The 27665-nt window shown below is 43.0% G+C and overlaps 1 long non-coding RNA gene across 2 annotated transcripts; it reads left to right on the top strand.

Moving 5' to 3' along the window:
- Positions 1–3325: 3325 nt before the first annotated feature.
- Positions 3326–27665, top strand: LOC102018845. 2 transcript variants are annotated; one of them, XR_001231453.1, is made up of 4 exons: positions 3326–3437; positions 7880–8081; positions 8281–8391; positions 27430–27665. It is a non-coding gene; the product is annotated as an uncharacterized LOC102018845 (long non-coding RNA). The 2 variants fall into 2 exon arrangements; XR_264222.2 differs by lacking the exons at positions 3326–3437; positions 7880–8081 and adding an exon at positions 3816–3990.

The raw sequence follows: 27665 nt of genomic DNA, 5'->3' as shown, positions 1-27665 counted from the left end.
GAGAGCAAAAGGATGGTTCTCATCTCAGGCAGGCAGAGTAGGATGGCAGATTTCCTCATACTACTCAGAACAGTGCACAATTTAAAACTTGTGATCTGTCTATTTTTGGAATTTTCCACTTAAGATTTTCAAACTGAAGTTGCATGTGAGTAACCAAAACCATGAAAGCGAAAGTTAATAAGAGGGAAATGACACTGTGAATAAAGGAGAAACTTCTGCAATATAGAAATGAACAAAGCTCTTTTCTATCTCACCTGCCATTTGTTCTCTATTTCCAGTGCAAAGCTCCTGATGATTGAGCGGGGAGCTCTTCCGTTTTCAAGGCTTCCACAATCCCCCAATGCTTTTCTTGCTTCTTTCTGCAGAAACTCTGGTCTTGCACACCTTGTAGTTTGGGGTACATGCATATACTGTGTCACCTGATTTTGCTGGGAATAGGCTGTTCCTACTACTGGCTGTTCTGTCTGCTTTTATGTGAAGATGTGGGACCTTTGTTAACTACAGCACTAGTGTGGCTGCTGCCTCCCTATATCTCACTAGGACACCAATGAACAGTGACCATCTTAAATTTAATGAATGTGGTCACAGAGACATGACAGAAAGAGTTCAGCCTGCATTTTTATAGACTTTACATCTGTTTTTACCTCCTAGTGCAACTGCACCCCAAACATGGACAACTGTATGGGCCAGGTGATAGCAAAGGGAGAGGGACATGGAGCTCTGGGTTTGTGTGAAGAGGTGTAGATAAGGTTGTACAGATATAGTAGGCAGAGGTCCTGAAGGCTTCTATCAACACTGCGTGCAAGGACAGCCACCCTTGGAGAGCACCAGTTTTACACTGCAGTGTCTTAGGACCCAGCGAGAAGAAGATGGAGCCCTTGAGATGTGGCCCTCCTATGAACTTACTGTCTAAACAGAAGGCGGAACTTGGAACTAGGACTCCTAAGTCATAAACAGTGAAGGAAACAAATTATTGATACTGGGGAAGGAAGTCTTTGGTAAGAATTTGATGAAATCCTTCCTGGAACTAGCGGTACTTTCAACATTTCTCTTTGTGTCCTGGAAGACTAGGGATTGAAAGGGTTTCTAGCCCAGAAATAGGTCCCCTCTTATTTCTAGCAAGTGACAAGTGACATGAGAGAAATGAACCAAGCACTCTACACTATAAGATTGCCCTGACAAATAGTTTATTGTTTCACTATTGGTGGAGACCTTACTATTACAGAAAATTAAGTGTGTGTGTGCATGTGTGTGTGAGCTTGTGTATGTCTGTGTTTTGGGGAGGGAGATTGATGCCACATCCAATATTATTCATAGGACAATTTGAGAGAGTAAGTACTCATGGACTGTCCCCCACATTGATGATGATGACAGTGATCTAAACAACCTTTTGGGGCATTTTTTTGCAAAGATTGAATGAAGTAAGGAGCTGGCTTGATACCTTGATGTGACCGTTCATTTTAGCCTTCTGTGAGCTATGAAAGATGACAATATGGAGAATAAATATACTCCTGTGCATTTTCTTGGCGGTGAACACAGTGTTCATTTGGGAAAGTTTTCAAAATTTCAGGTCTTCTTTATGTTAAAAATTAGACAGTACTTTCTGGTCTTTCCCCACCATGGATCAGATTTCTCATTGTAGACGAAAGGAGGGATACACCCTAGGGCCGCGAGAGGCACAAGGGAAAAAAAGGGAACTAACTTGCTTAATGGTGTCAGGTATAAAACTCCCCTTGGCCAACTTATTTTTATGGCTGGTGTACATGATACGGAGCAGGCTTAATCAAAAGACAGCTTTGTTTGGGGAATGAGATTGTCTCTGAGTTATCTAATTAGGCAGGTCATACACCATCTGTTTTTGTGGAACTAGTTGCATTAAAAAACTCTTTCACCTATTTCAGGGACTTAAATATCAGGACCAAGGTCAATATAGTTTTTCTGAAAAAGTTAATGCTTCATGTCTGGTAAACCTGGGTGTGCTTCACAGAGGTAGCCCGAGTATAACATTAAAAAATATATAAATAAAATAAGAAACGCCTGATCACATGTATATAGCTTCATGTACGTATTTACAGATTTCCCCACCATCTTTTCAAATCAGACAAAAGACACACATCAGTGGCAGTCAGGTATGGACCAAGTGTCAGTCTTGTTGTGACTTAACAAGATTTAACACACGAACAACAGGTACAAACTCTTTTTGATTGCTTTGGATATTTTTGAGGTACTGAGGGTTGAACCCAGGGTCTTCACACTGAGCTACACTCCTTGGACTGTTTTATTTTTATTTTTGAGACAGGGTCTCGCTACATCACTAAGTTGCCCAGCCTAGATGCAAACTTGTGATCCTTCTCCTTCAGCCTCCTTAAATACTGGGTGCTAGGATGACAGGTGTGTGCCACAATGTCTAGTTGCTTTGCATTTTTGTGTGCACTGCATTGTGTATGTCTGTGTGTGTTGATTTCCTAGGCTTGTGAATTCTGCAGGAATCAAAGCATAATAAATGGCTTGAGAAAACTACTGTAAGCATCATATAAGCACCTGGGTTTTTTGTTGTTGTTGTTGTTGTTGTTGTTGTTGTTTTTCTTTTTTTTTTTGCGGTACCGGGAATTGAACTCACGACCTTGCGCTTGCCAGGCAGGCGCTGTGCAGCTGAGCTAAATCCCCAGCCCCACACCTGGGTTTTTAACAGTGCTATTTTTACTTAAGGCAAAACTGCAGCTCCCGGAACTGGAACTTAACAGGCTAATGTTTACAGTTCCCCAAGGCAGTGGGAAAACTCCACTTGACATACAGGGAAAAACAAGGACATAAGGAAATTGGAAGTCCGCACGTCTGGGCATCCTCTTGCTGAAACACCATCAGCAAGTTTTTAAAATAAATCATCTTAAACAACTTTTTACTGGGCACCTCTTAGATGCAGGGGTCTGCACTGTTCTTAGCCCCTATTGATTTGCACCCTCTTGCCTCCCAGTGAAATGGGCCCTTCAGGAGTGAGTATTCTGGGACGGAAAAGGTCGAAGATGTTGCCTTGGAGCGTAGGGCATTCGTGGGCTTCCCAAAGCCAAAGAGACGAAGCCAGTACTAGAGAGGACACTTTGTGCCATTATGGGCAACGCTACATCTCTGCTCTTGTGAGTTCCCTTTTGCGTGAAGCCCAGGAACTTTTATCCATAGCTGAGCATGATTGCTCAATCATCTCTGTCTGATTACATGGAATTCATTCCACCTCTGCACAGCCACAGAGCACTTGTGTCCCGAAAAGCACGAGTTAAAAGAACTATTTCATAACCTCAGGACAGCCAGAGAGATGCAATTGCTGACCAATTCTATCGAAATCCATGGCCCAATTCTAAGCATTTAAACATAGCATCGGGCTAATATTTGTCCTTTTTTCCCCTGCACTTGGGAAAGTCATCTTGCGAAAGGCCAGCAGGGTAAGTAAATTGAGTTTAGAGCAATGTCTCTGTGATCTACTGTAAGTGGAATATACTGAGGCATAGAAAGATGGTTCTTTGTTGGGGTTTAGGTCTCGACCGACCTCAGTGTGGAAAGCTTTCTGCCAATAAGCAGCATTTGATCTTTAATATTTTTGCTGAAATTCCTTTTTGCGTCTGCTAAAGAACTTTGCATAAAGTTCCCTGAGAGAGGCCGAGAGCTGATTTTCAAAGTTGCAGTTGACTCATTGGAGATAAGGCTGATGGAGACGTCCCTCCTCCCGGCTGCCCGATGCTCGTCCCCGCCCCTGCAGCCTGCTCTCCCGAGCTGCTCTTTTGATCTTCTCCATGAGCTTTGAAGCTGCCGTCATCTTTGATTTCAACGCGCTGTTCTGAGTCATTGTTTGATTTCTTGGAAAAGGCAGAAAGGCTTATGTTCCCCTGTGCTTGTTTTTCTTCTCCTTTGGAAAGTTTACGCGCAGCTGTCTTAATGCAGGTTGGTCCCACGCAGCAGCCTGGACAAAGCTCGCTTTGAAGGTAGCAGGAGCCGCAGGTGGGAAGCCGATTAACGGATGGATGTGTCAGAGAAACTGGGTCCCTGTGAGCTCTTCCTTCGTGGGGTTTGATCTCTCCCTCTTTCTCTGGATCTCCTTGTTTCCCCCTCTTCTTCTCTGCCTCTCTCTCTCTCGCTTTCTCTCTCTACCCCTTTTTGCTTTTTTCTTTCCTTTCCTCCCTCTCCTCATTTTTCCCTTCCCTTTTTTGCTAAAAATCCCAACAGACCTTAAACAATGTGGGCACCAATGGTCTTATTAACCCAGTGGATGGCAGGCAGCTCTGCAGTGGTAGGGGCAGCCTGGACCCGTGACAGATTAAAATTATTTGTGGGAAGCGCTATTGCCATTGGGCTGTGGGATAGATCACCAGCTGTATCTTAGGGCACCCTGACTTTGTTTTGGTGGAGGGAAGGTTATAATGAGTGTTGTTACCCAATACTAGGAAACATCGTGTCCTGGGGGCAAACCACATTCCCAAATAACATAGTTTGTGTGTATTTCTAATAATCCAACCATTCATCTGAAGGCAAAGAACACAGCTTGATAATGCTGTCACCTACAAGAAGCCTCTCTGGTTGTCCCACATGCCCAGTGCTTCCTTGTTAATTCACTGATGCTCCTTGGGGGTGTCACAGGGGGTGGCCACGCCTGCATAAACTGGAGCCTGGCCTCGTGGGCATGGGCTCTTGGTGGGGACAGTGAGGGAAGAGCAAGCTCTGGCTCAAGCGCAGGGACTCATACATGAAGGCATGGCTGGCCGCTTCCTGCTCTAAGCCATTGCTTTTCTGTTTTCCTGAAGTGAGGTTTTCCAGTGAGAAGCTGTTCTCAGGGACAGACTGTAGTGAAAAGGTGCGGCTCCTGCAAGCGAGAAGGGCTGAGTCAACTCTAGGTGGAGCAGTACCTCTTCTCTCGTCCTGTGTGAGCCTGAACAGGTGGGGAAGATGTCCGAGAGCAGGTATAGAGCTGGGAGGTGCTCTTCCTATGCTTGGAGACAAGCCAGAAAGGAGGCAGTTTTGGGAAAACAGGCCCACGGGTGAGATACCTTCCAGTGTCAGAGGACATAGGTCTGGAGATGGGCAGGCATACGGATGGTGCCAGATCTGAGAGCTCCAGGAAGTAGCTAATCATTTCTGTTTCAGCTACTTTCTGCTTACTGGCTTCTCTGAAGGGATTGTAATTTCTTTTTTTGTTTGTTCGTTTGTTTTTGTTTTTGTTTTTGTTTTTCTTCTGGTACCAGGAATCGAACTCACGACCTTGCGCTTGCCAGGCAGGCGCTGTGCCACTGAGCTAAATCCCCAGCTCCTGTAATTTCTTCTCTTTCAGGGTAAAAATAACAACAGAATGTTGTAGACCATAGTAGTCAGCAAACTGGCCCTGTAAAGGTCCAGAGGGTGAGTATTTTAGGCTTGGAGTTCACTGTGGCAACTACTCAATGCTGCTGTTATAGTGCTCGAGTAGCCGTAGGTGGTGTGTGGCCAACAGGGATGACTGACCCAATCACACTCCATTTATGGAACCAGGCATCGGGTCACATTTGGTCTATGGGCCTGAGTTTGTTGATCCACATTAAAGGAAACCAGGGAAAAGGGTTTTGTTCATGCTTGGACATTATGGGAGCATTAGTCACAGTTGTAACTGAAATAATAATCATGACTGAAATAATATTATTATTGCAGTAAAGTTATTATTATAATAACTCATGTAATGCTAATCAGGTGCCAGATACTATGTTAAGCATTTGACATTCATTATTTACAGAGACACACAATCATTATGTAATCTAACCCTAGAATGTGCACCTTACCTCCAAGAGAAAGCTCGTATCATTGGCCATCAGCCCCCAAATCTCTCTACCTTGGGGCCCTGGCACTTGATTCTCTATTTTCTGTCTGTGGCTTTGGTTATTCTGGACCTTTCACAGAAATGGAATCATAGAATCTGTGGCCTTGTGTGTCTGGTTTCTTTCAGCTTTCATAATATTTTCAAAGCCCATCCAGTTTTGTAGCATGTATCAGTATTTCATACATTTTTATTACCAAACAGTATTCCACTGTATGTCTACACCATGTTTTGTTGATGTATTTTCCAGCTGATGGACACTCAGGTTGTATCTCTTCTCAGCTGTTAAGAATAAGGCGGCTAGGCCTGGGGATATAGCTCAGCGGCACAAGTGCCTGCCTGGCAAGTGCAAGGTCCTGAGTTTGATTCCCAGTAGCAAAAAAAAAAAAAAAAAAAAAAAAAAGAATAAGGCAGGTATTAATATTTGTATACCACAAAAGTGGGGACCTACATTTTCATTTCCCTTAGATATCTACCAAGGAGTAGAATGGTTAGGTCAGATCATAATTGTATGTTTTTTTGAGGAGCTTCCAGACTGTTCCTGAAACAGCTGTGCCATTTTACCCTCCCACCAGTAGCAATATGTGGAGGTTTTGATTTCTCAACATCCTCTCCAACATTTCTAACTCTCTTACTTTTTTATTATAGCCATTCTAGTGGGTGTGGAGAGAAGTATTCTTAATAACTACTTTCAAAGTTGACACCCTTTACAGCCTTTAGTCTGAAACTCACTAAAGAAAACCCCTAGGTGCCTATTCATTTGGAAATACACAGATGACTGAAGTGAGGAAGAAATTCAATCAAATGTCTCTTGATGTTCTTTAAGGAAGAAATGAGTCAGAGAAAATGACACTTTTAATTGGGACCTGATAATCACATTTGTTTAATGTGACTCTTAAACTTATGTCTTTGCTGGTTAGTTTATAAAGTATTATGTGCAAAGGCAAATGCTGGCTAACATGATTAAGCTTCTGCCACCCCCAAAACTTTTAAAAGCATAATTTTGGGAGTTTAGGGTTCTTTCTTTCATTTGTGTTATTTTTACAAAACCACAGTGAGGGCAAATCAGTTGTGATGTTTCAGATCATTAATGCTTAACAACTAATTTAATGAGATAACAGTAGTGGCTGATTTTTCATGGGAACCCATATGATATAATAAGCAAGAATGAGACAAAAAACAGTAGCCAGGAAACTGGAGTTTTGATGCTGGGTTTTACAACTTTGCATAGGTTAGTGATATCACTGCCTCAGCTTCCTATCTCTAGCTGGGGCAACACCTCTGTTTGTTCTCTATGAAACTGAATTCTGGGACACAAACAGTGTATATGTGTCCCTTACTATTCACAGAAGGTCGGGTCTTGAGCCCCTTCTGAAGGCTCAAGCTGCTTATATAAAGAGGCATAGTACTTGCTAAAATACTATGCACATGGTCTTGAGTACTTTAGTTCCTATGCACATGGTCTTGAGTACTTTACATAATCTTCAGATGACTCACAATACCTAATACAATACAAACTGTATGTAAATGTTTGTCACACTTAAGGGAATGAAGATAAAAAATCTGAACATGTTCAATACAGACACACTCATTTTCCAAATATTTTCAATCTGCAGTTGGTTGAATCCATGGCTGCAGAACCTGAAGACATGGATGGCTGGTTGAGGGGATAAGCAACCTGGAAAAGATGTGGCCATATGCAAGGTGCTATGAACAGGAGTTGATTTACAAAGAGAGTAAATAGCAACCACATGCTAGTTGCTTGAGGAGTAGCCAGCTCACAGAGGCACTACAGAATTTCAAAGTTGGAACAAAGCTTGAAGCTCATCCAATCCAATTCCCTCATTTTTTTCTGATGAGGAAGCATGTTAGTCAGTTTTCTATCACTATAATAAAACACCTCATACAATTTAACTTATAAAGAGAAAAGGTTTATTTTTGTTCAAAGTTTCGGTGGTTTCAACTGGCCCCATTGATTGGAGTCTGTGTGAGGCAGTACATCACACTCGGTGACAAAGTGGAGTTAACTGCTCACTTCTTGTGCTAGAGAGAAAGAGGAAGGAGCCAGGATCCAAAGGATTCCTATGAGGGGACACCTCCAATGATCAAAGAACCTTTCATGAGATCACACTAGTCAAAGATTCTTCCCTGCCTGGTAGCATCAACCTTGGCCATGGCCCTTCAGGGGAAATTCAATATCCGAACAACAGCAGGAAGTATGACTTGCCCAGCATCCTTCAAGTGGTCCAAGGTAGGATGAACTGGGTGTGAGCTCAGAGAAGCTCAGTGCTCTTCTACAAGTTCACATCTCTGGGAATTTTTATCCCAAACCACTGTGTTTTTCCTTGTGGTGCCAGTGAGGGTCAGAATATCAAACATCAAGACGTCTACCATTTTTTTCTCTTCCACACTGAACTTTCTCTTGAGTTCTCCTTTTTCTTTTCACTTAGCCACTTTGTGACTGCAAGAGAAGCTGAGGATTGGAGCCTCTCTGTGTTGTAAGACAGAGGAAGAAAAATCGTGGAGAACAGCCAGCCAGTGGCAACACTAGAGACTCAACGGTATGGGATGATCCTAGCAATTGCGGGTGTGATAGTTAATCCTGACTGCTAACTTGATCCGTGGGAGAGATGCCTAGAAGATCAGCGACTTCTGAGTATGTCTGGGTGGGTCATGGAAACATGAGCACGGGGAAGTATTTCTGGTCCCCAGCCCTTCCTCTCGGGTTCTGCCTCGCTCCCCCCACTTCCTGGCTGCCATGAGGTGAACAGTTTTCCTCCACGACTCCTTCCTGCTGTGATGGTTCTGCCTCACCCCAGATCCAAAATAATGGAGACGTCTGATGATGGACTTAAACCTCTGAAACTCTGGGCCCAATCAGCCTTTCTTCCTTTCAGTTGCTTCTGTCAGGTATTTGGTCACAGCAACAAAAAGCTGATACAACACTAACTGATACAGCCAGGAGTGTGCTATGGTTTGGATATGGTTTAAGTGGGTTCTCCAAAGTTTCATGTGTTTCACGAAGCAGGGCAAGCAAGGTAGATCCCAAGAGGAAGGGCTGGGGACTGGAAATAGTTCCCCATGCTTATGTCTCCGTGACCCACACAGACATACCCAGAAGTTGTTAATCTTCTAGGCATCTCTCCCATTGATCAAGTTGACAGTTTTCAGTGTGGTGCTGTTTGGAAGAGAAGCCTAGCAAGAGGTCCTTAGCTCAGTTGAGGACCTACCTTTGGAATGGGTTGTAGGACCCCAGCTTCCCTAGCTTCCTGTTTGGTGATATAATCTCTTCTGCCAGCACACAACCCCCCAGCCCTTTGCCCTGCAAACCTAGCCACAGCCAGCACTATGACATTTGCACTACTGACCCTGAAACTATGAGCTCTGAACCTCTTTTCTTTATCAGACTAGCCTGCCCCAGGTATTCCATCATTGCAACACAAAGGAGACCAATGCAGAACTCTCCTACAACACCAGGTCAAACGAAGCTCCTCAGTATCAGTTTTAGGATGATGGATTGGCCACAGGCATGTTTTGGACTGTGCTGGATCTACCATGGAGGCTGGTATTGTCACAGTAGAAACTGAGTGAAAGCCTTCTTCCTTGTACCTCAGAAGCTTTGGATGGCTTTGCAACCTCTCTCCAGCCATTCTTCCCTCTGAACAAACACTCCCTTGTACCTGAAATGTCCCTGGCCAGGGCCACCACAGAGGCTTAAGTTTGGAGAGTGGGATTTACAACCCTCAGAAACAGACAGTTCTGGCCCTGGGAAAGGGTTGGTGCTGGGAACATTTTTTCCTTTAGATGGGGGCGTGTTTCCCACTGAGAGAGAATCCAGCTCTGAGATTGTAGGGGATTTGTTCCCTTTAATTGAGTTCTGATATGAGACTCAAGCTGTGAATTAATTACCCTTTACCTTTCAAATTCCTTAAAATAGTTACTACTTGCAGAGCACACCCACGTTCTGTTCAATGCACTAATAATTTTCTCCAACAGGCTCCATGCCCAGCACGGTCTCTTTGTGGCTTTCACATGTCCAAGGCATTTCCATTTCCACTGTTCCCATATCCTTGCTCCCTTTGTGATACTCCCAGGTAGACCCATTTGTACCCTGGCTCAGTATCAACACTGTGAAGGACTTAGGTTTCCTGCACTGTCGACCCTACAATTTATCTATTTTTATATTTCAACTGCCTTATATCACAAGTAATCATATCTTAGGTGCATTGATTTATTTCCCCTCTGTTTCTGTCTTTCTCAATGTCTAATAACACCAGGTTACTTGATTTCTATAAGTAAATTTGAAAAAAAAAAGTCAATACCTTGAGAGAGCAAGGAGACATTTAGAATGATCTTTTCTTGCATAAAGTGTGTGTGCATGTGTGTGTGTGTTGTACTTTTGCATGTATTCTATAGATTCCACAGAGCTGTTAGGATTTATATCTAGATTTTCGCTAAGGGCCTCATGAGCCTGTAGGTGGGGCTTTTGGAAGGTGGGGGCTGATAGCTCACTTGCTGTTAGGAGGCAGGGTCTGGATGGAAGATGTATATCAATGGGGGTGTGGCCTGGAAGGGTTTCTCTCCCTCCCTAGCTCCTCCTTTCTGTCTCCATTTCCTGGATACCATGAGGTAAGCAGCTTTCCTTTACCCAGGCCCTTCTGCCATGCTGTCCTGCCTTGGAGCTGGCCAACTAAGGACTGAAACATGAGCTAAAATAAATTCCTTTAAGTTGTAAGTTCAGTATTGTGTTTCAGTGATACAGAAAGTGGCTTCTAAGACAAGAGCAAAGGACATGAGCGATAGCAACAGATCAAAGCCTGGACGTAACATCTGATACTACTTGTACTTGGAGGAGCAGATTTGGATTGCATCCTTCCTGGAATTCAGTAACACTGGACGTCAATGGAAATTACTAGTGTCTTCCATAGAAGTTGTTTTGGTTTCCTACTACTTCAGCTTGTCCCTTGGAGTTAACAATAACAAGAGTGTCTTTAGTGTGTTTCATAAGACAACAGGGCAAAACAGTTGGCGTCACTTTCAAGGTTCCTTACTGAACCTGTTCTCGGCAAGTTATGGTGGCCAATGCCACAGATGCCTGCCAATTACTGGGACAGTGGTGAGGTAAAGATCCAGGGGTGTGCTGTATGCTCTGTTCTATGAATGGATTCCATGGCATATACCTCAACAAAACAGCCTTGCAACCCAGCTGGGTGAGACAGAGATACAGAGACATCACTGTGTCCAAAATAATGGCAGTACTGTATGGCTTCCCCATTGCACCGTGACTGTGTTTAATGCCATGTGTCTATCATTGCTGGGTGCTATGATCTCAGTAAATGTGTTCCAAGCTAAGCATTTCCCTGTCCCAGGACTGTGGCAACTCTTGTAACATCCCCTTTGCAGTCCTGCCACATGGATGAGTTACAGCACAATTCATGACAAGAGAAGCCATCCTTCCACTTGTTTTGAACACCGGAGAGAGAAAAGGTCAACAAATCTTATTGTCAGGACATTTTCCCCAGGCTGAATTTCATGTCATCAAAAGCTGCGGATATAGAAGGAACAAGAGAAATCCCCAGCAAAAAGCAGTCTAAGTTTTCCAGCTTCCCTGTATTAGATGAGCACCTAACAGTATTCCCAAAGTCTCTCTAGTCACATCTCATCCCTTGCAAGGCTGCGGGAAGGGGACATCCAAGTCATCCCAAGGCACTTAGCAGCCTTTCAGACACATCCTTCTCAGACAAATGCATTTCCTCAGCTGCTGCTATTTTTTGGTGCTTTCACATTTTGGTGCGTTTGGTTCTAAACATCATTTTAGTGATGTTATAATTGTGATGTTATGAATATTTTGTTCCTGAGAAACATGGGGATGATTAGGATCTGTGTGGGATAATTTTCAAATCTCCATGATGTGATTGGACTTGATGCTTTAAAATGGATATGGCGATGATTTCTGAGTAAAATGTTCATGTCGAAGGGTACTTAATAGTTGCAGGATGTAAGGCACATGTAATCATTTTGTCAACGCCTTTTTTTGGTTTTATTCTCCTAGAAAAATACCTCAGGATGAGGATCTAGTTGAAGTAGATTACTGGGGAGCTGGTTCCCTCAGAAACAACTGTGGAATGTAGGAGTGAGGTAGGGAAGTGTGTGTGTGTCAGGGATTCACCAGAGGTAATGTCATTAAACCAGCTTACACTGAGAGTAAGTGGGTTGTTATACTCCATGGAAAGTCTGGGAGTCACAGTAGAACATGTGTCCACCCAAGGATACACCAGGTTCTATCAGTCATTATTTCAGGGATGCTTGAGCTTAATTCCCTGATCCTTCATGTTTGCAATTGTGCATGCTTGTCATTAGGTAGAGCCTCAGGTAAAGGGAAGTCAGGCTGTTAATTACCTAGGTGTAACACCAAGGGGCATAGGCGGGGTACCAGTAACATCTACCCCCACCCTCCACAGTATATCCTTGAATTCAGTGGGGGAGAAAAGGATGTAGGTTATTGAAATCAGGAGGTAATTATAAAATCAGACAAAGAACACAAATGGAAATGATAATTCTAATAAATCATGACCACTGTGTTTGAAAATGCCCTTCACAGAAGAGATCTTTGAATTGTGCTTTGAATGAAGTGAAGACTTTGAATCTGTGGAAGGAAAGAAGGAGAAAAAATTCAGGCAGGAGAGACAGTAAGAGCAAAGAGAGGGATATGAGTTGAGATTTACTGAATTCTATGTTTGTTTGTTTGTTTGTTTTTGAGACAAGGTTTCGCTATGTAGTTCAGGCTGGCCTTGAGCTCATTTGGTAGCCCAGGCTGGCCTTGAACTTGAAATGATCCTCCTGCCTCAGCCTCCTGAGTGTTGGGATTACAGGTGTGCTCCCCCTACACCCAGCTTTGAGCTATATCTTGTAAATGACTTCAGGGTCGGGGGACTTTTGCCTTTCTGTACATCTTGCCAGTGAGACACACAATGCCCTTTATTCCAAACTATGTTTTCAGTGGTGCTTGTGTAGGCAATGGCTTGGTAGATGGAGATAGTGTCTCTAGAGCGAAAGGTGGATTTCTTTGCTCAGTGTGCAGTATTTTAGTGATAGCGTCTCCTTCCAGCACAAAGATCAGGTAGGCTTGTGGCTCATTATAAAAGATTCAGATCACCTGAGCTCTGGTTTCCTTTCCTGTAATGCAACTCACTGCCTGAGCAGGGAGGGATCACCTGGACTTTGTATCACATGGTAGATCTTGGAACTTGGAATTTGTGCTCTGTTGATGATACTCTGGCTGCTGCTGTAACAGAGTCCTTTGACTCTGATGTCTTCTTCCATTCTCCAAGAACTTGCAGCAAGCTAACTTGTTTGCTCCAGAATCTCAGGTCATTCATGGTTTTCGACTCTTCTAAGCACCATGTTCAAATAAATGATCTCATTCAAGTTTCACACCATCTCCATGAAGCTGGCAATATTCCTGTGTATGTTTTACATCTGAGAACCCTAGGATTCAGAAATTATACAGTGTGCCCACTGTCACTCAACTGGTAAATGAAAATGTTGAAAATCAAAGTACTCAGGCTTTAAAAATGTGTTCTTTTCACTTGAGCTGGAGGAAAAATGGAACTCCTCTGTGGAGTTCAGTAATTTTAGGGTTCACTATCCCCCACCAGTGAAACCTCTGTGGGATACACCTATGGGTAGATGACAGTGGTGGCTGTTTTAACAGTGTGGTCACCATCTTTGGCTGGAAGGTGTGTCGGTCAACCTTCTGGCACTATAACAAAATATCTGAGATAATAAACTCACAGGGAGGGAAGGTTCATTAGGACTTACAGTTTCAGATGTTTCAGTCCATGGGCACATGTTTCCATTCCTTTGGGCCTGTGGTAGTTCAGTACATCATGGTGAGAGTGTGTGGTAGGAGGAGCTGCTTGCCTCATGGCATCTAGGAAACAAAGAGAGAAAGAAGAAGGGCCAGGACACACCCCCAATGACCTAACTTTCTTCCTGTAGGTCCTACCTTTTAAAACCCCACTACCTCCCGACAGTGTAGAGACTGAGCACCAAGTCCATAAAGAAGGGCTTTTGGGGGACCCTATGGGTCCCAACCATAGTAGATAGGCTGTCTTTGGGAGGAGGTTGACTGGAGAAGAGGATATGTTATGGTGAGCCAGGTTACAGAGAACTTGGAATGCCAGGGTTTTATATAACAGCTGTAGAGGCGTGAGCAGCAGGAATTTATTTAGTGAAATTATGTAAATGAAGAGAAATGATGAAACTTAATTATTTCCAGGTTGGCACAGTGCTTTTCTGCATTGCTTATCAACCAGGACTTGAGTGATGAGTAGGCACTGAGCAGGTGGAAAGGGTGAAGGCAGGGCATCATGGATGAGGTCGATAGCAATAGAAGGAACAAGCTGGGTTGGTGCTTTCACCGATTGCCAGTCTCTCTCTCTCTCTCTCTCTCTCTCTCTCTCTCTCTCTCTCTCTCTCTCTCTCTCTCCACTCTATCATCTATGTATCTATGTTTCTATCTATCTTTTATGTATCTATGATCTACCTATCATCCATCTTCATTAAAAGAACACTGTATTAGTCACTTTCCTGTTGGTGGGACAAAATACCTGACACCTGCAATTTAAAGGAGAGATTTATCTTGGCCCACATTTTCAGTAGGTTCAGTCCATGGTAGGCAGGCTCCATCATGGTGGAAGCAACTGGTAGAAAAATGTTGTTGACATCATGACAGCCAGGAAGCAGAGAAAGAAGGGAACAGCTAGGGAAAATAAAACCCCCCATGTCATGTCCCCAGCGACCTGCCTCTGCCAACCAGGCCCACTTACAAATGTGAGACTTTTGAGGGGGGGCATTTTATAGCTAAACCACAACAAACTCTTTCTTGTTTTACATTTCAATTAAAGTAAAATACTTCAGAGCTCATCTGCAGGAGTGTATACTTTCTTTTGTTTTCTGTCTACTTGCTCTTCAAGCTGTATGCAAACACATTACAAACACTAATCAGTTGTTTGTCTGTATCTTCATATATTATACTTATGGGCCAGCAGTGTGTTGATACGAGCTGTACACCAAGCCTTGGGCACTAAGAGCACGTTGTGTCCTCTCACTGCAATTCTATTCTCTGATGCCATGCTGGGTTCTGTTGACACTCAGGTCAGAGATTGAACTGTTTTAGTTTTTGTGTGAGCACTGCCGAGGAAAGCAGAGATGCAGACCAGCTTCATTGGTCAGACCCTGATTCTCCCAGAACCAAGGGTGTGAGAAGTGTGTGATCCAGTGGGGTGAAAACCTGCCCAGGGTCAGAGCAGAATTGTGCACCTGGAATATATAGCACATGAAGATGGAGGAGGAGCAGAAGAAGGACCCTCAGAAGGAGATATGAAAATGTTTCTCCCTTCTGTCCCTTCTGTGTCTCCTGTCACTCCAGTTTTAAAATGTAAACACCACTGGGAGGTTAAAGAACTTGACCGAGACCATGGTTACACCTGCTTCATCAGACTGCTTTCCTCCTGACGCTGTATTCCACTGGCTGCCTGGAGAAGAGAGAATTGATTTCCTTCTTGGAGATGAGGGTTGTCATTCCAAAACACAGGGCTTTGTGAGCTGTGCATCAGGCTGGATATTCTTAATGGGCTCCCTAATGTTGGTGTCCTTTTCCCCACGGTGCTGATGGACAGAAGACTTCAGAGAAGGGAAATCATTTTCTCAAGGTATTCTGATCCTCTTTTTAATTGCAGAGCTTCCTTCCTTTCTTTGTTATGTGAGAGGGATAGGAATTTAAGACATGGATAACAAAACCAACATACCACATGATCTTGCCCATTGGAGAGAGAGGGAGGGAGGGAGGGAGGGAAGGAAGTAGAGAGGGAGAGGAGGAGGGAGAGAGGGATACGAGAAAGGAGGAAGAAAGGAAGGAGGAAGGAAAAAGGGAAGGGGAGAAGGGAGATAATTTATTAAATAGTTACTATATTCCAGGCATGCTGGGATATTTCACTTCTTTATTCATTTAATCTCTATGACAAGTCTGCAATGCACTATTTCTACTTTGCATTTGAGAACATCCAATTTCTAAGAGGCTAAATAATTGCTTCAAGGTCATGAAAATGAGAAGAGCTGGAGCAGGATGAGAATATAGATTTATCTGCCTCAGAAGAAGATGATCTTGGCCTGCTGGAGGGGAGGGGCTGTGGCTATGTGTGTGTGTGTGTGTGTGAGAGAGGGGGGGGGAGGGAGGGAATCCCTAGGAATGGGTACAAAATTTCAACAATTGACTTAAATAGCCATTCAAACACAACGTGAGAAGACAGATATAAATGGAAACCACATAAATAAAGCAGATTGATTTTGTGGCCAAGGGCGAACAGGCAAAAAGCCCCATCCATTTGTCCTGGAAGTTGTACAAAATGCTGGAAACATGCCTAAGCCATTTTTTCTAATCTGCACCTCCATCAAGAAGCACATATGGTTGTACCTCCATCAGTGAGGATTCAACCAGTGTGGCCCAACTGTGGGCCTGAGATACTGCTGTGAAAGCAGAGACTAGCACTTGGCTATGCTGTGGGCTGGGGTACGGCAGGCAGTGGGGTTACAGCAGGTGACACAGCATGCAATGGGGGGGTCCAGTCAGAGTGAAGGCACAGTGTGTGCAGCAGAGCATAGCACAGGTACTAGAGCAGGGGTGAGAAGAGGGGTGCCAATCTGAGGGTGTGGGGAAAAGGTGAACACTGGAAACCTACAGTCAATGCCTGTGCTCATCACGGCTTTTGATTATTTGACCTCATTCTCTTTTCCTGATGTGAGATGTTGTTGCTATAAATTTCCTTCATAGGACTGCTTTCATTGCAACCCATAGGTTTTGGTATGGTGTATTGGCAATATCATTTAATTGTATATACTCTTTAATTTCCTCTGTGACCCATTGGCCATTCAGAAGCGTGTTGTTTAATTTCCATGTGTTTATGTAGTTTTTGTGATTTCTTTTGTTGTTGATTTCCAGTATCACTGCACTGTGGTCAGATAGCACGCATGGGATGATTTCAATTCCTCTACATTTACTTAAACATGTTTTGTAGGCTAATATGTGGTCTGTTTTGGAGAATGTCTCATGTGCAGCTGAGAAGAATGTGTATTCTGGTGTTTTGGGCTGGAACACTCTGTAGACCCCCACCAAGCCCATTTGTTCACAAGCTTGCTTTAATTCTATTTCTTTGTTGATTTTTTGCCTAGTTGATCTTTCTATTTGTGAGTGAGGTATTAGGGTCCCCCACTACAATAGTGTTAGTGCTTATTTGGTTTTTCAGGTCTGTTTATTTCTTTTATGTACATGGCACACTAGTATTTGAGGTACATATATATTTATGCTTGTTATCTCTTCTTGAAGATTTCCCTTAACAAGTATGTAGTGACCTTCCTTGTCTTTTTTGATCAATTTTGGCCTAAAGTTTACATGGTCAGCAAATAGAATAGCTACCCTTGCCTTTTCTGGCTTCCTGTGGCATGGAGAACTGTTTTCCACCCCTTGACTTTTAGTCTATGTATTTCTTTTTGAGTTAAATATGTTTCTTGAATGCAGTGTATTGTTGGATTTAGTTTCTTGATCCGTTCTGCCAGTCTGTTTCTTTTGATTGGTGAATCGAGGCCATTTACATTGATGGTTATAACTAATATATATTGGCTTATTTCTTTAATGTTGTTTTCCTATTGTTAGTTTTCTGATCTTTTTTCTCTGTTTAATGGTTTGACCTGCTTAGCGGCTTTTCTTCTGCTGGTATTTGTGTGTTTGTGGTCCTCATTATCTCTTTCTAAAATATCCTTCAGAGGGGCTGGGGATTTAGCTCAGCGGCAAAGTGCCTGCCTGGCAAGCGCAAGGTCGTGAGTTCAGTTCCTGGTACCGGAGAAAAAAAACAAACAAAAAAAACCAAAAAACAAAAAACAAAATAAAATATCCTTCAGAGCATTCTGTAGAGCTGATTAGGTGGCCATGTATTTCTTCAGTTCATCACTGCTTTTGAAAGTCCCTGCTGTTCTTTGGCAAGGTTGGAAATTATCCCCCTCCCTCCTGACTCCACGCTAAGGCCACATGCATCACATAGGCTTGGGTGGTGGTGTATGGTGCAGCTTCCTGGGTGTCATGTTACCGAAGAAAACTTTTCATCCAGGCAAGTACTTGCAACTTCACAAGTTTCATCACTGACTCTGACACACCACAGTTTGAGAAATCTTGAGTAGGTGGATACACTGGTTATCTAGAAATTGCTCTCTTTGTTACATAGGTTTGTCTAGCAAGGAACATAAAAAATACTGTACATTCAATTCAAACTGTGTGATAGACCTTTGACTAGGTAGCTGAGGTATATTATTTTGTGTGATTCTCTAAACATAACTTATTTGATTAGAATGCCCATCTGTATTCTACACATGATCAGCCTGAAATCAAGAAGCTCACTATGTTCTAAGATTATCTAAAAAGTGGTAGGGCCAGGACAGAAGTCTAGGTCTCTTAAACACAGGAAGAAAAAATCTTGGGTCTTTTATAAAGATAATTTTGGCTGGTAAGGAACATACATCTGGGGTTGGTAGCAATAGGAATAGCATTTGGTTCCTGGGCACTTGCCTCAAGTGAAAAACTGGACAAATCTTAGAATCCAGTTTTTAAGATAATGTCCAAAAACAAAGGGATGGACTAAGCATTGGGATTTATGATTTGTTTGAACAGTGGACAAAGATGAACCCAAGATCTAGATATGGAACACAGATTCCAAGCAGGACAGGCAGTACCACTGTCTTGCTGCATTCTCTTGAGCTAATAAACTAGCAATTGTGAAATTCCCTGTGAATTTGGAAGAAGTGTCATGAATTTATGCCAGGTCTGATGCAAGTGGGTAATAAGGCTTGGCATCTCCATAGTGCTGTGCTCTGAACTCTTCTGCAAGAAGGAATTTCTTGGTTTTGGCCATTTTCTCTGTTTCCAAACTTACAGGATTCCTAGGATTTTCTCCTAGTGCTGATAGTACACATGATATGGACAGGCTTGCAGAATAGCCCTGGAGATGTGATTCCCTAGGGTCAGCTCTTGAGAAAGAGAGAGAGAGAGAAAGAGAGAGAGAGAGAGAGAGAGAGAGAGTCTACCCCAGTGTGGATTAGAATCCAAGCGAATCTAGAGTGCTCCTGAATTCCAAGCTTTGATAGGGCACACTGGACGGATCTCATCAAACTGGTCCATTTGGTGGGATTCAAGAGCTCATTTCAAAAGCAGTCATAGGAATATGTCTTAGTTACTTTTCTCATTGCTGGGACAAAATACCCAACACCCAAAGTTAAAGGAGGAAAGGTTTATTTAGCTCACAGTTTGTAGAGGTTTCAGTCCATAATTGGCCGGTTCCAAGGCAGGGTGGCTTCAGAGAGGAGAGTAGTTCATGGTGGGCAGAAGACAGCAAAAGCAACAAGTGAGAGAGGGGACAAGCCTCTTTCTGTCCCATATATTGTAAGCAGGCTACCCACCCTAGGATGGATATAGCACTCACAACCTTAAGCCCAGCATTGGACCATGAATCAATCATAAACTCTAGATTCATACACCTCTGAAAAGCCTGCCCCCTGACAACCGCATGAGGCATTGGGACAATATCCAGGCACAAATCATAAGAAAAGATAAATATCCAAATAGAAAAAAGTCATACTTTTTGCAAATAATTTACCAGCATCTGGTGGTGGCCTGAGACAGGAGAGCTCTGAAAGCAAAAAAGGAAATTCTACCTTTAATTTTTCATTTGGTGATAGGATTGTGCATGATTTTGGAGATCTCCTTTCCTTTGGTGTTTGTGCTGGACTGACAGCTGGTGGTCAACTCGTAACACCCAGCTGAACTGAACCAGTGTGGTGCTGGGTATGACAGGCCCACCTGAAGATTGTTGCTGGTAGCATAAGAGGCAGAACTGGAGAAGAAGAAAGGCTGTTGAGAGCTGTTAGAAGCTCTGTTTTACAATGAAAGGCTGTTGGAGCTGTTGGTTTTCCTGGGGCTGCCGTTGGTTCTCTTGGAGGACCTTGTCATGCTGCCTTTCCTGATGAATTTGGCTTTTCCCATCATTGAAGGAGCTCAGGACCTTGGTGTGCTGGGAATGGCTACGGTTCACTTTGGGGGAGCTCTGCTCCTTACTTTGCTCATTGCTTCCTGGCTCTGGAGGGGAAGATGGTGCACTGCTCAGTCTCCTAGAGAAGCTTGTTGCGCTGGCTTTAGTGATAGGAGCTCAACTGTTCTTAGCATTGCAGGAGCTCACTGTCACTGAGGATGGCTGGGGTACCTTTCAGGGGAGCTCTCATTCTTACTTTGAGTGTTGCTTCTTGGCTCTAATGGCACAGACTTTCTAGCTTCCACTGACCTTTGGGCCTTCCCAGCTGTTATGGTTTATGTCTGTGTGTCCCCCCAAAGCCTCCTGCGGCCCTGGGGCAGGCTAGTAGAGTTTGAATACGGGTGTGAGAGCTGCACCCACCCAGGAGTGGATAGTTTGCATATGTAAGCGACAGGAAAAGAGTGCTTGAGGCATTCCTCCCCCATTCCGCCCCGGTGTAAGTTAGTTGTTGCTTAGCTGTGGCTGCCGTCCTGAGCTGCAGCTCTCTGCCACATGCCACTCTGCCTTATAATTTGCCAAGTACGGGCTGAAACTTCCATGAACTGTAAGAGAAATAAACCTTTCCTTCCTTAATTTTGGACGTCAGGTATTTTGTCCCAGCAGCGAGAAAAAAGTAACCAAGACACCAGCACAGATCTGTGAACAGGCCTTCATGAGACACTGTTGTGGGCTCTTGGCCTCTAGTTGGACTCCTGGGGGTGTTATGGACATTTCCAACTGGACTCATGCAGGACATTATTGTGGGACCCCGGGCTATAGCTGGATTCTTTGGTCTTTAATGTGTGGACAGATTTCCTGCACTCTTTTTGTATATGACGCTTTGGGTGACTATTATAAGATAATTCTATCAACGGTGTGTCCTGTATTGTTCCCCTTGCAAAACCCCAAAGTACAACAACAGTGCTTATATAAACACAAGACGTCTCCACAAGTGAGGGTAACTTTACTTTCCTTCTCTTTCTTTCATAACATCTTTTTCTTTCTCTGTATCTGTGTGAGCATAGAGAAAACAAGAATTCTGGCGGTCGTGTTTTGTCTGACACCAGTCATGGACACAGGGGACCAGTCGAGTAATTTAACATTTTCTCCTTTGGGGGAGATGGTGGCTATTGTGTGGGCATGTAAAAAGAGGAAAGGGATCTCACTGTGGTGGGTTTATACGAGACACAAATCTTTGCCTCTCAAATGCCCCAAACAACTGCTAGCACTGGAGCTCCCAATAGTGAGGATAAAACATCTAAAAAGGTGTGAATTATTGAGAATGTTTGAGACTCACACAACTCTTTTGAGTCTAGTGTTAAGAAATATCTTTCTATTTTGTAAACAGAAATCAAGAGAAGTACAGTCTCATTTCAGCAATACTTAAAATAAAAACTCATAAGTAAACGTAATTCTCTGTTTGCGTATTAACATATTTCAGGAATTTTCTAATGCCAAATTTTTATTGCCAGCATAAATGTAGATACAGACAAGAAATGTGCCGTATTGTTCCTAGACTTTAACTGAATGTCGTAAACTGACATTTTAGAGCCATTTATTCACCTTTATGATGACTAATGATCATTATCTTAATCACATCTTATATATTGCCATTTAATGATGTTTATTCAGATGTGTCATGATTAGTGGCTCCCAAATGACCTCAGCCAGTTTGTCTTCATTGCAAAAAAATAGAAAAATACTCCTAACACTGTGCTGGGCTATTCAAAATTTGATGAAATCAAAAAGTTAGTGAAATAATACAGGGAGTTTTTCAAATGGATCAAGTATTCCCAGCTGTAGTGACTTGCCATTGTAGAATTTTTAAATCGTTAAAAACTGGAAGTTTAAGGCTGAGTATATTCTGCTTACTTAACTGATTTGATTTCAATCAAAGCAGTCAATGGATTTGAATTTTCTTATAGTTTTACTTCATGAGTTGGGTTGTCTCAGCTGATAGACACACATTAATATGTTTGGCTATATTTTCTGAAAGCATTAAATGAAGAATTTCCCTTTGCTAGTATCACAGAAACATTTTTGAGGCCCTATCTCAGCTGTACCAACTGGTAAGTTCAGTGAGATGAGAAATAAAATGATTGGGATTATTACAAGCAGACTAAAAGGATACTAATGGGCACAGCTTTGTAGTGAGCTGCAGTTGGACCTGTGAAATGGTGGATACTATGTGGACGTACAAAAAGAGATGAGATTACGGTAGTGAGATGAGATTATGAGAGTGCACGTTAGTTAGACGGCAATGGACCGGACCCGTGAGTTAGGTTAGCAGGCGAGGGGCTGAGGGTGAGTACGTATGCGTTCCCAGGGGAGGGTGGAAGTGGGCTCAGCACTGTCTTTGCAGCCTCACAGGTGTGGCTGCTGGTCAATTTGCTCTCCAGTCCCTCTCCCTGCTCCAAGCTTTTAGTCATGGCTCCATCTTTCTGGTGACTGACCCACATCCAGCAACCCTGTATTAGAACAAAGTGCACCCTATCATCCAGCAAATTCCAAGGGTTTTAGGAGCTCTGTCAGGAACTGGGGCCAATGCTCAAATATTAGAACAAAAGACTCTATGTTCTGGCTCTGGGCTGTAGAGAGAGGTCTCCAGCCTGGCAAGCTCACTGGACAGGCTTCCTGGTGCTCAGCCAGAGTGTTGGACGTGAGAACACCTGGCCCCGTCTTTGCATGGGGACCTTGAACACTTTCTCTGTGGGCAGATGGTGTCCCTGAGTTTGGTGCTGGCAATATGACTTCTCACAAACGCTGGAGGGAGGCAAGGTTTATCAGAACAGCAAAGTTCGAAGGGCGTGCAACTCCCCTTACATTTCTGGTTGGTTTGGCCTTGGAAGAGTTCATGGGGTGCTTCCTGCTTGGAGTTCAGGAGAGTGAGAAAGCCCAGTACCCTTGCTTCAGGTTAGAATCCTCTAGAGTTGGATGGACTTTGGGCCAGTTACAACATGTCCATTTGCAAGGAAGACTCATTAGTGCAGCAAAAACAGCTGCGCTTTCCTCAGAAAGGAGTAGGGTTTGGACATAGTCCAGGCAAAATACCAATTTCCAGTGGAATGTTACTGGCAATCCTGAGGCTCTTAAAACCAGCTAGCCTAAGTCTCAATCCTCCACCAGCACAGCAAACAGCAACAGTGATTAGATCAGGCATACTTTCTGCATTTAATCCCACATAGGGCTCCACTGAGTGGCGTCACAGTATGACTGAGGAAGGAATTTAAGAGTAGATTTACAAAGTGCTTGCATATATATTTCTCTAAATTTACTTTTTTGTAAGTATATGTAAGTTTGTGTAATTTATATATCTATCCATCAGTCTGTCCTATCTACCTATTTATTAATCTATTCTTTTGTCTATTTTATCCATCCATCTATTTCTACCTACCTATCAATCATCTATCTATCATGTATCCAGCTACCTATCTGGTTAGTTAGGTATGTATATATGTGTGTATGTATGTATGTACATATGTATATATGTATGTATCTACCTACCCACCCCCAATATCTATCTCCTATCTGTCTCTCATCATCATCTATACCCAACCTATCATCTACCTGTCTATCTGATCTATTATTTGTCTATATATCCATCCATCCATCATCTGTCTGTCCATCCATCCATCCGTCCATCTATCCATCTATCCATCCATCTATCCGTCCATCCATCCATCCATCCATCCATCCATCCATCCATCCATCTATCTAGCCAGCTAGCCAGCTACCTAGATTACCTGTCATCTTCTAGGTATGTATGTATATATGCCTGTATTTATATATGTGTCCATGTAAGGCAATTTCCCTTTCACCTCTTTTGTAGATGGGAAAACTGAGTCTGAGATTCTAAGTGACATGTGTCTGCAGTCACAGTGAGTACTCTGTGGCTGTCCTTCCTAGCAGATAGAATCCAACTTAACCTCAATTCTCAATATGGAACTCTGGGTCACAGGACTCTAAGAAGCTGTGGACAACAGTTTTGCTAATTTGACAATGAATATTTTTAAATAAGTGATCACAGGGCACGTTATGCACAATAAACTTTTCAGCGGAGCCCTGAGATAGCTCAGGTTGAATTGTGATCAGGAGAAAAAAATTACTTGAGGAGTTTTTTTCTCTCTCTCAGAAGGTTTTCATTTCGTTGGATCATCAAGCTGAAAGAATCAAATTGCCTCCCTGAAATTATTGCACATAATTGCTTGGAAAATAGCTTTACAGATGCTGCTGATCGTGGAATGCATGATTTCCCTCTATGGAAAGCTCTGCTTTGGCCTTGCTCTTGGCCTTGTGAGTCGGGCGCTGCTTGGTGACCGTGGTAGAAGTGAGGCACCTTTGGGGCTTGTGAGCACGGGTTGCACCTGGTGACCATTTCCCATGAGCTAGGATAACTGGGAGGAGAGGCCTGGGCCATCCCAGGCAGTCACATTGTTCTGCAGACAAATGGCAAACATATATTTTTACAACTGGAAAATAAAGATGGTAATAACCATGTGGAAAAGAGGAGAATAGCCTACTCAGGGGAAATAATATTTAAAAGCTTTCCATAATATAAATAAATGCCTTCCTATATTTCTCCTTGCAGTTTTAAAAATATCTCAGCCGTGAAAATATTTTCAGCTTATCTCTGGGAGCAGCGGGGACAGTGTGAAAATAATCCCTCACAACTGTGCACAAGCCGAGCTTCTCCAGAGCTCCCTGAGTGACAGAGGGCAGATGCCTAATGGGCAGGGACTTGTGTGCTGGTCCAGCGCTCACAGCCATGGCCCTGGCATCCTGCCCTGAGAGCTCATCTTTCTAGTTAGGAAGTGGCTCTTGCCTCCAATTGGAGGCTTCCTAGGGTGGCTCTTGCCTCTGATTGGACAATGGGCTGAGAGTAGGATCACAACAATCATAGGTATCCATCATGATGATGATAGCAACAATAATGATGATGATGATGACAGTGATGTCCTGGGCAGTGTTTCCCCGTGTTTTTCTCACAATGATAACATGGAGCATTCAGCCGACTATGGCTGGCAGGGCCATCGCCTGGTTTGAAGTTTCATAGGGAAACAGCCATGCCACCTACATATCTTGCCTACATCAACTTTCATGTTACCACAGTGGACTTGTGTAGTTGTTAAATAGTGGACAGAGTTAAGAGTACTTGGCAGGGACCGCTGGGTCCCCCCAAAGCTGACGGGTTTACTATATGACTCTAGGACAATTTTGCTGACCACTTTGTCCCAGAGGGATATGTAAGGATTGGATTCTACAGATTGGAAAAATATTAGAGAAGCTTATTCACTTCTTCTGGGTTTTAGAACAAATAAGTGATGAGACCTGATTTTAAATGTGCCCATCTAGTGGTCCTTAGCTGTGTGTGTGTGTGTGTGTGTTCATGTGAGAATGTGTATTACTGCAGCCTTATTTAATACGATGCACTCAAGCAGAACAAATAAATTCTTTCCCCAGGGTCCACTACCTACTCTTTCTCAGGGGTGAGCAAAGTAACGAACAATCCCAACCCTTCCCCACAAAATGTAAACACCCAGCCGGGCTTGGTGTCACACACCTGCAAGGATGCTGAGGCAGGAAGATACCTCTGAGTTCGAGGCCAACCTGGACTACGTAGTAAGTTCAGTGCCAGCCTCAACTACATAGTGAGATCCTGCCTCAAAAATATAAAATAATAATTGAAAGTAAGCACTGGACGCAAATGGTGAATTTTTGCCTACAAGAATATTATAAAAATCATGTGCATGTCTACTAGAGACATTAGAGTGTGAATAATTCTCACTCAAACCTTGGACTATATGCAACTTAGAACCAAATCACCACAGGTCAAAACACAGCCATTTGTGTCATCGTTCTCCTTTCTACTGAGTGACCCTCAAAATAACACTGATGAATAATGAGGATATGGGTGTAAAATATGAATTATGAGAATTAGGAGTAACCACAGGGAAACCATCCCCACCCAAGTTGAAGCGACACCAAATGCTAAGTGTCTGTAGGCGGAGAACCCAGACCTTGCCACGTTGCCACGTTGCCACATTGCTAGGGATTGCTGGCAACAGAAGGCTGAGTAGAAAACAGAATTAGAGTCACCTGTAAATCCAAGTGATCTGCTAAGTTTAGTTCAGTAACTCTGAATAACCCAACCAATTACCAGCACAGCCCTTGGCCATAATTGGAGAACAGAATTTTCTGGAGTTGCATGCCATTTGCTCAGGTAACATTGTATTTTAGGATTTCTCACCAGGAAGGACATTCAATGACATCAGTGGGTTATAGACAGTACTTTGTTTACTTGTCTGATGGACTTTTCACTGGAGTCCTATGTCATATGTTTGTCACACATAATAACAACTTTCATCTTTTGCAATTGGTATATACGCATATTGCATTGTGATTACCTTTACTTCCTTCCCCCTCCTTTTCCCAAGATCCCTTTCCCATCTCCACAAAGTCTGCTTCCTTGTTTCCTGTCATCTCTTTTTTCTTTTGCTCTTAAAGGTGTTTAGATTTTGGGTTTCTCATATAAGAAAAAATCACGATATATTTATCCCTCCATGTCCAATTGATTTCACTTAGCTTATAGTCTCAAGAAACATCCATTTTCCTATAAATGAGTCAAATTTATCCTTTATGGCAGACTAGTACTCCGCTGTGTATGTATGCTACATTTTCTTTATCCATTCATCTGTTAGTAGGCATACAAGCCATTTTCATAATTCATCAATTGTGAGTTGTGCTACAATAAACATGGATATGCTATAATATAATGTCATATTATATTATACTTAACTCTTTGGGGAAGATATGCCGAAAAGAAATAGCTAACTCAAATGGAATTCCTGTTTTTATTTTTTTTTCAGACTCTCCATACTGATTTCCATGGTGGTTATAGTAGTTTACATTTCCACACAATACGGAAAGCATTCTTAGATTCCAAGTTTATAAAGAGACTGACTCAGAAGTCTTAAAGAACTATATCAGTCAATTATTCCTTCTCTTCCTCCTGGCTAATATTCATTGAAGCTGTCATGGGACAAGGCATGATTAAATTCTAGCAGCACTATTATTTGTACTTTTTGGATGAGCAGACTAAGGAAAGAAAAGAATAAATATGTAACTAAGTTCATGCAGCTCTTAAGACAGGAGAGCCTAGATTTGAACCTATGCTTACCCTTAGAAGACTGGACTGTACACGCCTGGACTCCTGGAATCTACAGGGCTCAGGGGTCTTTGAGTCTCTGACTTTGTAACTAGAATGACATTGGTAGGGGTGTTGCTATCATTTGGCTACTAGATGTTCTCTGTTGAAACTTAATCCCCAGTGCAATACTACTAAGAGGTGTACCCTTTGGGGGGGATTAAGTTATGAGGGTGTTGCCCTCAGGAGAGGGATTAGCACTCTTACAAAAGTTAAAGGGAGTATTCTTTTGTTCTTTTGCCTCCTCTACCAAGTGAGAGCATAACATTTCTTTCCTGCAGGGATACTGTAAGAATGCACCATTTTGAAGGCGCCATCTTGAAGGAGCCACCTTGAAGGAGCCATCTTGAAGGCACCATCTTGAAGGAGCCATTTTGAAGGCACCATCTTGAAAATGCCATCTTGAAGGTGCCATCTTGAAGGTGCCATCTGGGAAGTGGAAAGCAGCCCTCACCATACATCAGTCCTACTGCAGCTGTGATCTTGGACTTCTCATACTCAGGAAAGATGGGAAATA

This window comes from Chinchilla lanigera, unplaced genomic scaffold (genome assembly GCF_000276665.1).
Source record: "Chinchilla lanigera isolate Chin_1 unplaced genomic scaffold, ChiLan1.0 scaffold00098, whole genome shotgun sequence".
Classification (NCBI taxonomy): Eukaryota; Metazoa; Chordata; class Mammalia; order Rodentia; family Chinchillidae; genus Chinchilla; species Chinchilla lanigera.
Note: the sequence above shows the minus strand (reverse complement) of the source record. Positions and strands in the feature narration are given on the sequence as shown.